The sequence below is a fragment of the Sinohyriopsis cumingii genome, chromosome 4 (genome assembly GCF_028554795.1).
Source record: "Sinohyriopsis cumingii isolate HCF-2022 chromosome 4, ASM2855479v2, whole genome shotgun sequence".
Taxonomy (NCBI): Eukaryota; Metazoa; Mollusca; class Bivalvia; order Unionida; family Unionidae; genus Sinohyriopsis; species Sinohyriopsis cumingii.
This window is the reverse complement of record NC_142964.1, coordinates 107,885,160-107,899,581: the sequence shown is the minus strand read 5'-3', so window position 1 is coordinate 107,899,581 and position 14,422 is coordinate 107,885,160. Positions and strand designations below refer to the sequence as shown.

Here is a 14,422-nt window from a genome sequence, read left to right as displayed (position 1 = left end):
ATTTATTTAGAATAATTGGTGAAAAGATGGATTTTAACTGGATAGAAGAGAAATTAATATAAGAATGAATGCATGTGCATGATGTCTACAGAATTTTCAATTAGCTAAAAACTCTCTGGGGTACAAGCAGCTAGACACAGCTTGGTAGTACTGGTGGATAGCAGTAATGCTGATAACAACGCTGGGGCTGAATGAGCTTAAAAAATTCCTCTTTAATAACATTTGTCAGTCATAAAATATAAACAAGCCACAACAATAAAGTCTGTTTCTGCTTAACATTTGGCACCAGTTTTTTTTAAGTATAGACTGGTTCACTACTTAACTGTGTATCAAAATATAATGAATTTGTGAAACAAGTTTTCAGGTTGAAGAAACCCGCCTGTTTTCTTGGAAATGTCATATACAACTGTTTAAACAGGAAATAAGGAAAGTATTTGGAGGTCTAGAATGGATAAATTACTATGCTACTCTTGTACACGAAACAGTCTTCTTTTTAAAAATATTCTCAAATTTCTATGATGTGTGGGGCCAAAGATATGATGATAAAAATACAAACCTTTTTATTACTTTAATTTTGTTTTCTAATCTATGAAAGTGTAATGATTATGCCAAAATCATAATGGCTGGCATGTGCCTCATGTGTGGAAGACATGTCTTGTTGTGAAGCTAGACTGGTCTTCATACCTTCTATGCAAGAAAAGATACTCAGATGGACTGGCCAGTTAACTGGATGAATCTAATTGACTGAGTGTTTGGACTGACTATACAAATATGTTTATGGCAAGTACCTAAATGATCCAGAATGCATCCTCTGAATAATCTGATCAAAACTCAATATATTTATTTCCCAATCAGTTTAGATATGACTAATTGTTCTGTCTTCATGTGGTGGTGTAAATTTCCTTGGTATTTTCCTTACTGTCATCAATGTTTGCGAAATAAAAGGGCTTTTCACGGTCAAGAAAAAATCTAGCATTTCTTCCAATATTTTCTTGACTTCCTGGTAGCGTGTGAACCCTGTGGTAGTTACATCTTGCATCACATCCTCTCTTTATTAATACCCAGTCCAATACTGATTTCCATGATCTAATATTAACAATTAACATTTTTTAAAACTCCTTGTTCACAACAAAACCTTTTCTAAAAGGTATATCAGAATATTTCAGGTTAACATAGCCATCCATTATTTATCATAACCCAAGTACAAGCAACATGGTAGCTGACAAATATGCTGGTAAACCAGCAGACTTTACTGGATTTAGGCAGCTTAGAAATTACTAAGAATACAAAAAATGACATTGTCCATTAAAAAAAAATACAAAAATATCTGCAGCTGAATAAAATAGATGGTGGATTGGTTACAATCTTTAAATTTCAACCATATTCTAAATACTGTTATCAGTATTATCAGTAATCAAAATCACACTCTTTCCAATGCCTTTTCAGAGTTCAACAAAGGCCCACTTATGAGAACTAGAGATCCTTTACCCCTGAATTCAATGCATGCTGTGTTTATTGACATCTTAACAGCACACCATAAAGTGGTATTGAAAAAAAGATGAAAAAGTTTAGACTTCAAGAGGAAGTCTTTTCTTTCTAATGAACTGACACTGGATGCCGTTAATTTGCAATTGGAGGCTTCTTCTTTATGAAAAACAAGTGAGCCACAATGATCATGCGGACTGTAAATAGTACCTAATCGGCTGTCACTCACTGGTGAGGCCTGTAATTTTAAAACTACATGGATTTTAAAATGAGGTGACAAAAAGTGCAGAGGTGAGGTGTTTGGAAGGAATGCCATTTTACAGCCCATATGGTCTCCTTTGTTTGTTGCTTCCTATAGCTAATAGTTAAAACGCTAACAAAAGTGAAGTCTGTCAAATGCAATGAAGTTGACTTATACATAAAATAGGAGTGGGGAAGAAAGACAAATCTTCAAGCAGATGTGAATTTCAAAAGCATTTTTAAAAAAACAAATGACATAATGGGGACATGTCCACTTAAGTTAAAAAGATACATATCAATCAAGAAAAGAAGATTTTTCAGAAATTAGTATAAGAGATGCAAAAGTTATTTAAACGAGATATACAAATTAAGAATAATGTGGGTACCCTATAAACATGCTCTTCCTGAAATGAGACTGCATCATTTAGAATTCAGTATTCAGAGTTGCAACAAAGATGAGACAATTCTTAACTTTCTTTTTCTAACTTATATATTTAGTGCTGAAATGAATACCTGGTTTTACCATTTGAATATTCATGGCCTGTATTCAGCTCGTATCCAAATATTCATTGTGATGTCATGAAATATCTACCATCTTTAATGCTGACAGTGGTTGAATCAGAAGCCACAAGAGATTTTGTAAACAACTGCAACCTAGCTGACTTGAATATAGACTGAATTACTAAGATATGTAACCCTATCATGATAAAATGAAAATGGATACCATTAAACAGAAAACGCACTTTAAAAGAGATCCCATTTGCCGAGATGTGGACCCACTCATTATCACTAAAGTCACCACTGTTGTATCTTAATAATTAGTGACAGATAATGAAAATGAAGAATGCATGGGAGAACAATTTGATGGGTATTCTGAAAACAACTTTCCCACATTTGTGACACATACAATATATATATATAGTGTGACCCAGCTATAATATGCTAGTTGGAAGCCATAGAACCCAACCGTGTTATAGACTGAACCATGTTATAAGCAACGAGGTCAGTTGAAGAAAATGTACCCCAAAAAAATTGGGGGTGGGGGATACGTAATATATGTGGGCGATAAAATACGTGCTTCATCGGCAAAGTTACCATCTTAAACTGATGCATATTAAATGAGAAATACACCTATAGTGAAAACAGAGAAGACATATAATAGTTTATTTTATTTAGAGAACCATGAATTGATACATATATGTGAATCCTGTTTATATATAAATGTAGAATGTATAGCATGAATAGAGTATCAACAGCGTGTACTCACCCGCGAACCTCATCATATACATTGAATCCACAATACAAGTGATTCCATCGACATTATGGACACACACAGCTTTAAAATATTCAGTAATTTTGTAAGAGGTCATATTGGTTTGAATTCAGTGGAAAAACAAAGCACAATCATTTAACGAATGACGAAGCACATTTACTTTTCAGTATGTTCCAAGTCAGTAAAAGTTAAGTTTGCGTTTTAAGCCGCCGTTGGTAGCGTTTGTAAGCATAAACTTTTTCCCTACAAAAAGGAAACTTTCACAGCACAGTTAACATGTTCCAGTCACATTGGAAAATGCAAAAAATCCATCAGATTCCATCACTTTATTTAAGTTTGGTACTGACTTCCTTTGAAGAAAAGTTCTTTGGTGTTATTTAAAGATTGTAGTCAGCTTTCCTTGATGAAGGGTGCATGTGCTATAGAAGTCACCGCTAAAGGACAGCTTTGGAGAACCAAACAAATGCCCATTTCTTTTTGTATTTGCATGATTGAGACTGGTATTTTTTCCAATTGCTGGGTATGTTTTCATAATTTTTGCTTCAAAGGTAATCTGTTTCCTTTGAAATTTCAGCAAACTATTTTGTCTGGGTACATTTTTAAAAAGGAATTGGCTGTCATTTGGACTATTCTAGTTACTGTTCCTCCATGCCTACTGAATAAACCAATAAGTAAGATGCATTTATATAAAAAACATTTTTACATTTGTGCCTTCCATGCATGCGTCTGAAAATTAACAAAGAGTCAACGGACGATAGACACATGTGTTCTGATGAGAGGGATCATTACAGAAAATGTGAGTGTTCTGAAGGATTTAATTCTGAGTGAAACGAAGAGGAATTTTACTTACCATCCACATACAAATGTCAGTCTTTGTAAATATAATAATTACTAATGAGTGGCCAAAAATTAATTACGAGACAATGCCCCGTCCGGTTGATCGCCATTACCAGAAATGTAAACAACAAAAAAAGTGGATATTTCACAACATACAGAACTCATGCTAGATGTGAAGATAAGCGGATTACGATATAACAATGCATTGTTTAGATGGTTTGTTAATATGGACAAAGAATTTGTTTATGTAACAATAGATAAATTTCAGTGCATTTTATATCCAGTTTGCGGCTTCCTTTCATGGGGCCTCTGAATTTCACCACTCCAAACCAATTGTTGTATATAAAAGTTTAAACAGCCAACAATGTCGCAAAAAAAAATTGCCACATGGTATGTTTTGCAGCCAATAAGGAAAAACAATACAAGTTTGCGACATTAGTGAAGACCTACGCAATCTAAGAATAAACAATTTATTTGTTATTTTTCGTACATTTAAGAAGAAAAAAAAATACTTTTTCATGTACGAGAAAAATACATATAAAATTTCTGGAGCCAAGCCACGATCATCTTGTATTATTCATATGCAATCTCTTCCCCAAAATGATAATAAACTTTTTATGGGTTTGTTCTGTACTTTTTAAGAACGATTTTTTGTGTGCACAAGAAAAATAATTGTACATGAAATTTCGGGAGCCACATCACGATCGTGTTATATCCGAATTCGTGTTATAATGGCGTGCGCTATAGCAGGGTCACAATATATATATATATATATATATATATATATATATATATATATATATATATATATATATATATATATATGATACAAATCATATGGCAAATAACAATCCTTTCAAGTGCACTGGATCCAACAAGGGATCACGGGTGTCAGGGATTGATTAAGATAAATGCAATAAACTGAAAACGAACAGTGCTAAGCTAGTATCTAGCTAGCCTGAACGCTTTCAACACCTAATGAGTCTTTTTCAAAGGCAAATACAAAACACAGACAAGACCAACATATAAAACAAAAACGGTTATGTTTGCAAAACTTTACATGGGTGTTTTTACAGGAATTCAACCGTTTAACTCTATTATGTGTCAACTAGTTTATTTCAGCTTGTTGCTGATACTGGAAAATTTTTGTACTGACCTAGAAATTGATGAACCATGATGACATCTGTTATTTTATGTAAATTAATGTAAGCGCATGTTTAGCTTGTAAATATAATGTTCATGAATGAAGGATATTCAACACATTTACTGGCCATTAGTCAATGTAAAGAAAAAAAGCTAACTTCAAAAAAGAAGTTAAAGATTTATTTTTTAAGATGTGTACTTCATTAAGGCCTTTAAGGTGATACTGAATTTAATATATTTTTAAAACAATTTTATCATATTTGTTTCATAAAATGAATCTATTATCTTCATTTTAATTATTTCAAGAAATACAATTTTTTAGAAGGCAATTACAGACCCCTTTTTGTATTCTGTTTAAATTATCATCCATCAGGTGTGTCAAGAGTAATGCATTTAAACTTCCGTTCTTCTGTTCCTGACCAGTGACCTGTAAAGTCTCATCATTATGAGGTATAAATGTAATTTACTATCCATGAAAAAGGTTACCCTGTTTGGCAATGGAATGAATATCCAACATCCTCTTCAAAGAGTAAAATTTACATTTTTGGTGTCAACCAGGGCAAAACCATTACACATCACAGGTACTGAACATTCAGGTAGAAAAGATGAGACATACAGGTACTCATACCTGCCACGTTTACCTGGACATAATGCAGCCAGCGCTAATTATCCCTACTTGTGAAATGGCTATTTCACATTCCCACTGCAAATTTGTACAGACAAGGCCCCACTTCTTGAGATGTCAACCTGTGGTTATCTTGAAAACATAATTCATGGCCAGTTCACATGTTACCAAATGAACTGCCAAGTACATGCTACTTAACAAACTTCATCTTTTAGGTTTTTGTTGTTTTTGCCTGAAATTCTAGTAGGAAACACATTTTGAAAGCTATTTCTGAATACATCCTAATACATCAACTTCCAGATGCTTCTCCAATAACCTAAAGCCTAGTTGTGTTAGAAACAGCGTTTTTCATTGGTGATTTGGCTCGCACATGAGCAGAAGGGTAAAAGTTGGAGTACTATATTTTTTTGTTTGTTTAACCCTTTACCTCATGCAAGCACCTTTTGATGCCTCTACTCCATTTGCATGGAAGCGCCTTCTGACGCCTGCTATAAACATTAGCCATTTTAAGCGGGTTTTCATATCGCCACCTTTGAGGAAAACCCCTATTAGATAAATGTACTACATTCATTTCTGCAAATGACAATTACGTCAGATCACAAGGTCAATGTTTATGCTCTGTTCAAAATCTGCTATTTAAAGTAACTGGGATGTAATCTCCACTGTCCAAAATGGAGATCGCGGATTTCATTCAGTACTTACAAAGTTTTCATGATTAGAATCACAACTATGAAAGCTTCAATAACTTAGGTAAAGGCTCTGATATTGATGTAGGCAGCAATTAGTTTTTATAAATTATCACATTCAGATGACTTAGTGATGCAGACGCTGACAAAAAACTTGTAAATTTCGAGTATGAGAAATGGCAACTACGGCTTCACTGACTTGACGGTGAACAAGTTCTCTCAAGATTTTATAGCACATAAAAAATTCTTCCATGATAAACAATTACACAGCTATAACAATCGGACTTTACTCTTAAATTTGTTCACACATAATAGATGTGTACCAAAAATGTAAAATGGTTAAATTGCTGTTAAATGTAACATACACTGCACTGCTTAACAGTTAACAGGCAGGCCTATGCGTATGGAGTCGAATAGGTAACAGGTGTTCTATTTATAGCGCACTGCACTGGGTAACTTTGCTCTCTGAGGTAAAGGGTTAACAGACCCATTATTATTGTACTGAGACCACTCTTTATTCCAAAAGCCCATATTATCCAACTTTTTGCAAAGATTCATTTGTCTGCTTGCAGTTCATGCCGGTCTGCCTTAGATCTGAGACCAAAAAAGTCTAAAATCTGGACACAAAATCTGATTCCGGGAGAATTTTGGGTGGAAAAAAATCTGGTCCAATAAATGAGCTTTTACCCTCTATTTTGTAGTGCAACTAGAACTTCCAGATTATTTGGCATCATTGTAGAGCTACATCTGTCTACCTTTCTATAATACCACCCACTTTAGTGTATCATACATGACCTTGATGCTACAGAACTAAACAGTAGGCTACTATCTCCTGCCACATAAACTTGTCGCCAGGGGTTAATGAGTTAACACAATTTAAAACCAGCTTTGTATCTGGTGCCCCAGACACAAATGAAGAAAACAATTATCCCTAATAAGTAAGCTCCACAAATGAACCTGGATAGCACACTGTAACTTATTTTATTTGAAACCTTGTGGACCCGCATTTCAAGTTATTCTGGATTCTGAAAGACGTTTCTTGACCAAAGCCTAAGCCATCAATATTGCACTTTTGTTCCTTATGTAGCAATTTGTATTAACTTTGTGTCTGCACTAAACCATAAATTTTGAAGTCCAATGAAAATTGTTATGCCTCTAACAGAAAGCCGATACTCCAGGCAGTGCCTATGAAAGGGTCATTTTTAGTTTATTATTTGTTACAGAACTACAAACGCTTATCAAACTGCTTGTTTAAAGTGTCCATAATAAACTGCTTGTTTAAAGTGTTCATAATAAACTGCTTGTGTAAAATGTCCATAATAAACTGCTTGTTTAAAGTGTCCATAATAAACTGCTTGTTTAAAGTGTCCATAATAAACTGCTTGTTTCAAGTGTCCATAATCCATAATCAACTGCTTGTTTAAAGTGTCCATAAGAAACTGCTTGTTTCAAGTGTCCATAATTAACTGCTTATTTAAAATGTCCATAATAAACTGATAAACTGCTTGTTTAAAGTGTCCATAATAAACTGCTTGTTTAAAGTGTCCATAATAAACTGCTTGCTTCAAGTGTCCATAGTAAACTGCTTGTTTCAAGTGTCCATAATAAACTGCTTGTTTCAAGTGTCCATAATTAACTGCTTATTTAAAATGTCCATAATAAAATGATAAACTGCTTGTTTAAAGTGTCCATAACAAACTGCTTGTTTAAAGTGTCCATAATAAACTGCTTGTTTCAAGTGTCCATATTAACTGCCTATTTAAAATATCCATAATAAACTGATAAACTGCTTGTTTAAAGTGTCCATAATAAACTGCTTGTTTAAAGTGTCCATTAATAAACTGCTTGTTTCAAGTGTCCATAATTAACTGCTTGTTTAAAATGTCCATAAAAAACTCTTGTTTAAAGTGTCCATAATAAACTACTTGTTTAAAGTGTCCATAATAAACTGCTTGTTTTAAGTGTCCATAATTAACTGCTTATTTAAAGAGACAACTTGTGTCCTTCCACATTTTGAACCTCTGAACTTTCAACAAACTTATTCCTTTAGTAAATTAATATCTGCATCTGAAAATATTGCATGTATGGAAACAGAAGATATAGCCCAATCATACAGCTTTAAAAAAAACATTACTCCATAAAGGTGAACATTCTTTGATATCTGCAACATCAGTTACTAAAATATATGGCAGAACGCGAATGCTTTGCTCCCTCTGTGTAATATATATCTTCAAGTCTGCAACTCCAAAGAACTCTAATGTGGCATAACTCAATATTTCCACCCCCTATGTAACATATCTGCATGTCTGCAATGTTGGAGAACTCCAAAAAATGGCGCAACTCACATGAATTGCTCCTTCTGTGTAATATATCTTCATGTCTGCAACCATGGAGAACTCTAAAAACAAAAATCTGGGTATGCAGCATTTAGACTTTTTAGAGCTTTACTGTATTCTTATTATCCCAACTTCCTTTTACATGTATACATCTTTAAAAAGACACAATAAATCAAACACATACATGTAGGCTTAAACTCATTTATTTGACGATCCAGTCAATCTAACCTTTTGAATCAATTAATCTTCTATTAAAACAAAGCATGATAAAACTGCCAGAAATGTATACCTGAAATGCATAAAAATGTCCATTCCCATTAATGCTATCATACCTGGATTTCATCAATAGAACTGAAGTCTACAAATCAACAATGTGATCAAATTAAAATCCTACTTAAAAACTGACCAATGAGGTATCTTAAGTTTAGATTTTACTTTAAGACTTGTGGTGGTGAAATTGGGGCACAGTTTTCATCTCAGAGATGAATCACACCAGATATTTGAGACTAAATGAGCACACAATAAGGCATTTGAATTACAACTTGCACAGATTGCTGCCAATACCGTACATATTTGCTTACAAGTTTAGTCCAACTGCAAACTGCACAGAACCAGATCTACTGTTGCATAATGTATGAGTAGATTTGGGTCAGTGCAGTTTGTTAGGATAATCAGTAGAACAAACAATACATACCCTTATTCTATGGCAGATCAGGGTCTTTGTTGTTTGCAGTTTGACTCGACTTCACAAGCGAGTATACATAGTATCTATTTATTATGGGACTGAATTTCATGTGACTAATTACTTTACAGATTAGCACTGAATAACATCCAGGGGACCACTTTATGGTGACAATAGGCTCTCTAATACAAATGAAGTGGATCAGGAAGTAATCATTCTTTAAGCATCATCAACCAAGACTACAGCCTCTGACTCCAAAATATTTATGGTATTCACGGAAAATACAGTACTTCCCATCTTCTGAGTTCATCACTTTGGCAATAATAAGGTAGTCTTATAAGAGCAATGACCGTAAATAAGGAGACAAAGCAGTACAAATGCACCACTTTGATCCTGGTTGTGGTGGCCTGCTTTGCAGGGAATGGGGATAGGAAGAAAGAGAACCCTTAAAAGGAGGATACCACTGTAATGCATACATTACAATGAAATTGATAACATAGATGAGGGCAAAATGAATAAGAAATGAGGGGGCCCCCTACCCTCTTTCCCATTCACCCATTTTCTACTTTCAATGGGAACTGGGGAGGAGATGAGTAATGGCATTCATACAGCATAAAAAAAGAAAAGAAAATACTTGAAGCATTCTCTGTAACAGCTGCATAAAATAACTCTCCACTTTCTTTTTCATTCACTGCATTACTGACTGAAAAAGAGTCATCATAACTATTGCAAAGTTTTCTATAGGTACAATCTCCACACAGATCTCATTGTGATAGTATGCAAATGTTGGCATAGAGATGCATGGTCTTTTTTCTTAAAGTGACAAAATATAACTAAAAGTACCATGTTAACTTCAAACTAGAGTTGTAATTTGGTGCTTGTGAAATGACCCCCAAAAAGATGTTAACCAATGATATAACAGTAAAAAAAAAGAATTTCCAGGAATTAAATATAACACCAAGTGTTTCTTCTTTTCAATTGCTTACAGTGTAGTTCTGAACCATCCCTGATATTCTTAACCCTTTACCTCATGCAAGCGTCTTTGGACGCCCCTACTCCATTTGCATGGAAGCGCCTTTTGACGCCCGCTGTAAACATCAGCCATTTTGAGCTAGTTTTCGTAGCACCACCTTCGGGGAAAACCCCCCTATTAGATACTACATTGATTTCTGCGAATGACAATTACATCAGATCACGTGGTCGCTATTCATGCACTGGTCGATATCTGCTATTTAAAGTAACTGGGTCGTAATCTCCACTCTCCAAAATGGCAGCCGCGGATTTCATTCAGTACGTACGAAGTTTTCACGATCAGAATAACAACCACAAAAGATTCAATAAATTAGGTAAAGTCTCTGATATCGATGTAGGCAGCAATTAGTTTTTATTGATTATCAAATTCAGATGACTTAGTGATGCAGATGCAGACGAAAAACATGTAAATTTCGAGTATGGGAAATGGCGGCTACGGTTGGTCACGTGGCCTCACTGACATGATGGTGAACGAGTTCTCTCTCGATTTTAAAGCACATAAAATATTCTTCCGTGAAAAATAATTACACAGCTATAACAATCTGACTTTACTCTTAAATTTTTCCACATATAATAGATGTTTACCAAAAACGTAAAATGGTTAAAATTGCTGTTAAGCGTAACATCACTACAGTGCTTAATAATTCACAGGCAGGCCTATGCATATGCGGTCAGCTAGGTAACAGGTGTTCTATTTATAGCATGCTACACTTTGTCACTATGCTCTATGAGGTAAAGGATTAAGCATTAAGATTTTCATATCAGCCATTATAGCTGTCATACTGGATGTAAGATAGGTACCATTTTTATGTGGGGCAAACTGGACACCATTAAAAAACTTCTTGTATGAAAAAACAACCTGCTGACTTGACCATCCATCCAATAAGAAGAATTTGTGATATGATTTTCAATATCTTGTGGCATCAATATTTGAGGTCAGATCAGTACCATTTTCATTTTGTTGTTGTTGTTGGGTTTAACGCCATTTCTCAGCACACGATAGGCTATGCATGGCGGCCAGTATTAATGGTGGAGGAAAAACCCGGGAAAACCCCTGGGAAGAACCACCGACCCACGAGAAGCTACTGGCAAGCTTTCTCACGTACCCACATTGGCCGAATCCCAGACTTGAACCCATGCAGACAGAGGTGAGATGGCAATGATCCATTTTCATTCTGTTGTCTTTCCATTTAATAACAGCACTATCAAGGTTTTCAAACTGGCTGCCATGGTGGCCTTACTTGATGTCAGATTGGCACCATTTTCATGCAGTAGCATCTAGATGTCATAAGAAGTCTTCTGGTGATAACCCAATGTTAAAATGACTTACCATCTAGATGGAGCAGTGGTAAGATAGTCAGACCCCCAGCTGTAGAGGCCATATTGGATCTCTGAGTAGTGATAACTAGATTTTCAAGACGACTGCTATGATGGCCACATAGATAGAAATTGCAAATGTTTAAGTGAAAATGCCAAGTCAATACCACTATCCATTTAGTCTGAGTAATGAAAACAAGATTTTCAAGTAGGCCACAGAGATGGCAACATTCAAATATCAGATTGGCACAATTTTCATTTATAACCTTCTAGACATAAGAAGAAATCTTTTAGTGAAAATGTTTTGCTGATATGACCATCCAGTGAGAAGGAATAGCAATAATAAGATTTTCAAGCTATCCTTTGTGATGGCCATGTTTGAATGAAGATCATTATCATTTCCATTATAGACCACCTAGGTATCTTAAGAAGTCTTCTGGCAAAAAACCCATGCTGACAGGACCATCCATTCAGAAGAAGTAGTAATATTAAGATTTTCAAGATGGCCACCATGAAGCTGTACTGAATGTTAGATCAACATCATTTTTATCTGGGACTAACTTGACACAATACAAATGTCTTCTGGCAAAACCCCATGGTGATATATTTTTCCTTTAGAGGAAGTAACAGTAACAAGATTTTCAAGATTGCTGCTGAAGTGACCATATTGGATGTCAGATAGATACCAGCAAAATTCTTATTTAGAACCAACTAGACATCCTAAGACATCTTTTAATGAAAACCCAATTCAATACAACCATCTATTCAGGAGAAGTAGTAATAATTACATTTTTCATCTCAGAACAATATTTATTTTGGAGCAGTGATAACAAGATTTTTTAAATGGCCACCATGGCAGCCAGACTGGATGTCACCAAATTCATTCTGGATCAAACAGACATCACAAATTGTTAAAATGTAAAACAGCATGTCGATATGATCATCTGTCAATAGCACAGATAATACAGAGATCTTGGAAACGCTTAATTACGTGTATTTGGACGCCAATTTTTTATCTGGGACGCAGAAAATCACAGAGGTGTGAGTCCTCCGTAAGCACGTAATAGGCGTGTGTCAAAATTCAAAGACTTGCCAGTCCTGCTTCTGCCACCTGCTTCGTGGGGAAAATGTGTTGATCAATTAGCTGTGCTGATATTTACAATGACAGCATTCAGTGACTGAAAGACACCTTGATGTACATACATGTTGCCATTATAAGAGTACATCAAAAATAACACAATGCAATAGCTGGGCGGCAAGTTCAAAGGCTTTTATCTGGCGGCTGGATGTGAAAATGTACTGATATTTACAGTAATTGAATTCAGAGTCAGAAAGACCCAGAGATGTATATGCAGTCATTTATAAAAGTACATCAAATAAACAACTTTAGCTTTCGTTATTGTGTTCATTTCTGAACATATCGGAGTAAGTAGTGCATGTGACCTCAGAATCAAGACATGTTGAGACTTAAACAAAATGCCATTCGTAAATCTGGATAAGTATTTTTGGGTTAAACGGCAAACTTACGAAGATTGTAATGAGATTCAGAAGAGTGCTAAAACTGCTAGAAATGGTAGTTCGGATAGGACAGCAGCTAGGTGTAAGAAAGTGTGTGATGCCTAGCTTAGTGTTTGGAATAAGTCCTTACTTGGATTGACAAAATTCAGTATCAGTCTGATGGACGAACAATAGATATTTAACAGGTACACTGACTGACCATACTTTTTTTAAAATGCCCCTCACCTTAGCCCGGTTAGTTATAGTGTTGTAGTGAAATGTACTCATCAAGACATCAGGAGCTAGGCCTAGTTTTGATATCAATTACGTTAACAAACAAACAAACTCTTGCCCATTCACAAGCATTATGTTTTGATAGCTGATTTACCATTAACCCTTTTCCGAGTAAGGTAGCAACTATCAATTTCCTGCATGATATCCTTTGATGATAAAACATACAAACATGTGTTTTAAGATCAGAATCGGTGATCTGGATATATATTAACTGCCTCTTGTACACTATTTCGTCATAAAATTAGTTTGAAATTGTAAGTGAACCAGTAGGCCTAACGTGAAATAATGGCGGACTTTGCTAAGCTTGGGATGTACCAGTTTATTAGATTGTCTGTTTTCGTAAATCATCGGGCAAATATTTTCAGAAAAATATACAAATCACTGAAAGCAAAGACAAGGTATTACTTTATTAAAGATTTAACTTTAAAATGCAAATTATGTAGGTCAGAAACGTATGGGACAATGTTATGTTGTGGAATTCTCGAGATGCACTTTAAGGTCTAAGCTGTTTTCCGACTTGACACGTATTTGCAAAAATACGGGAAAAAACAGCAAATCAGATACTATTTAACCACTGTCTAAAATTACTACAAGGATGTAGACAAATAAATAAACCATAAATTTGCAATCCTGTCAATGGACTGTTGTAATGAAACTCTATTAAAGTTAGTGATTACATTACGAAAACCTCTCCATCTAAAAATAGATGCACTCACATCTGTGTTGATTCTGTAGGAATGAAGGGACTGCAACTTTTGATGGTGGGACTCCTATTTTTACCAAAATGGGAGTCCTGAACTCCTAGTTTTAAAATCCTAGCGAGACCTCTGTAATATGATTTTCAAATGGCTGCTGTGGCCTGGATCCAAAGCCGAATCTTCTGACAAAATTCAAGCCTTTAACAAGGTATGGTACAAATTTTTCTACTGCCACATGAGAAATGTTTAGTGATGTTCCTATCTGGGAACATGTTGC

The 14,422-nt window shown here is 35.0% G+C and overlaps 1 protein-coding gene across 3 annotated transcripts in view; it reads right to left on the bottom strand.

Moving 5' to 3' along the window:
• Positions 1-14,422, bottom strand: part of LOC149801847 (uncharacterized) — a 173,410-nt gene that overhangs the window by 94,158 nt on the left and 64,830 nt on the right. The window lies entirely within an intron of this gene.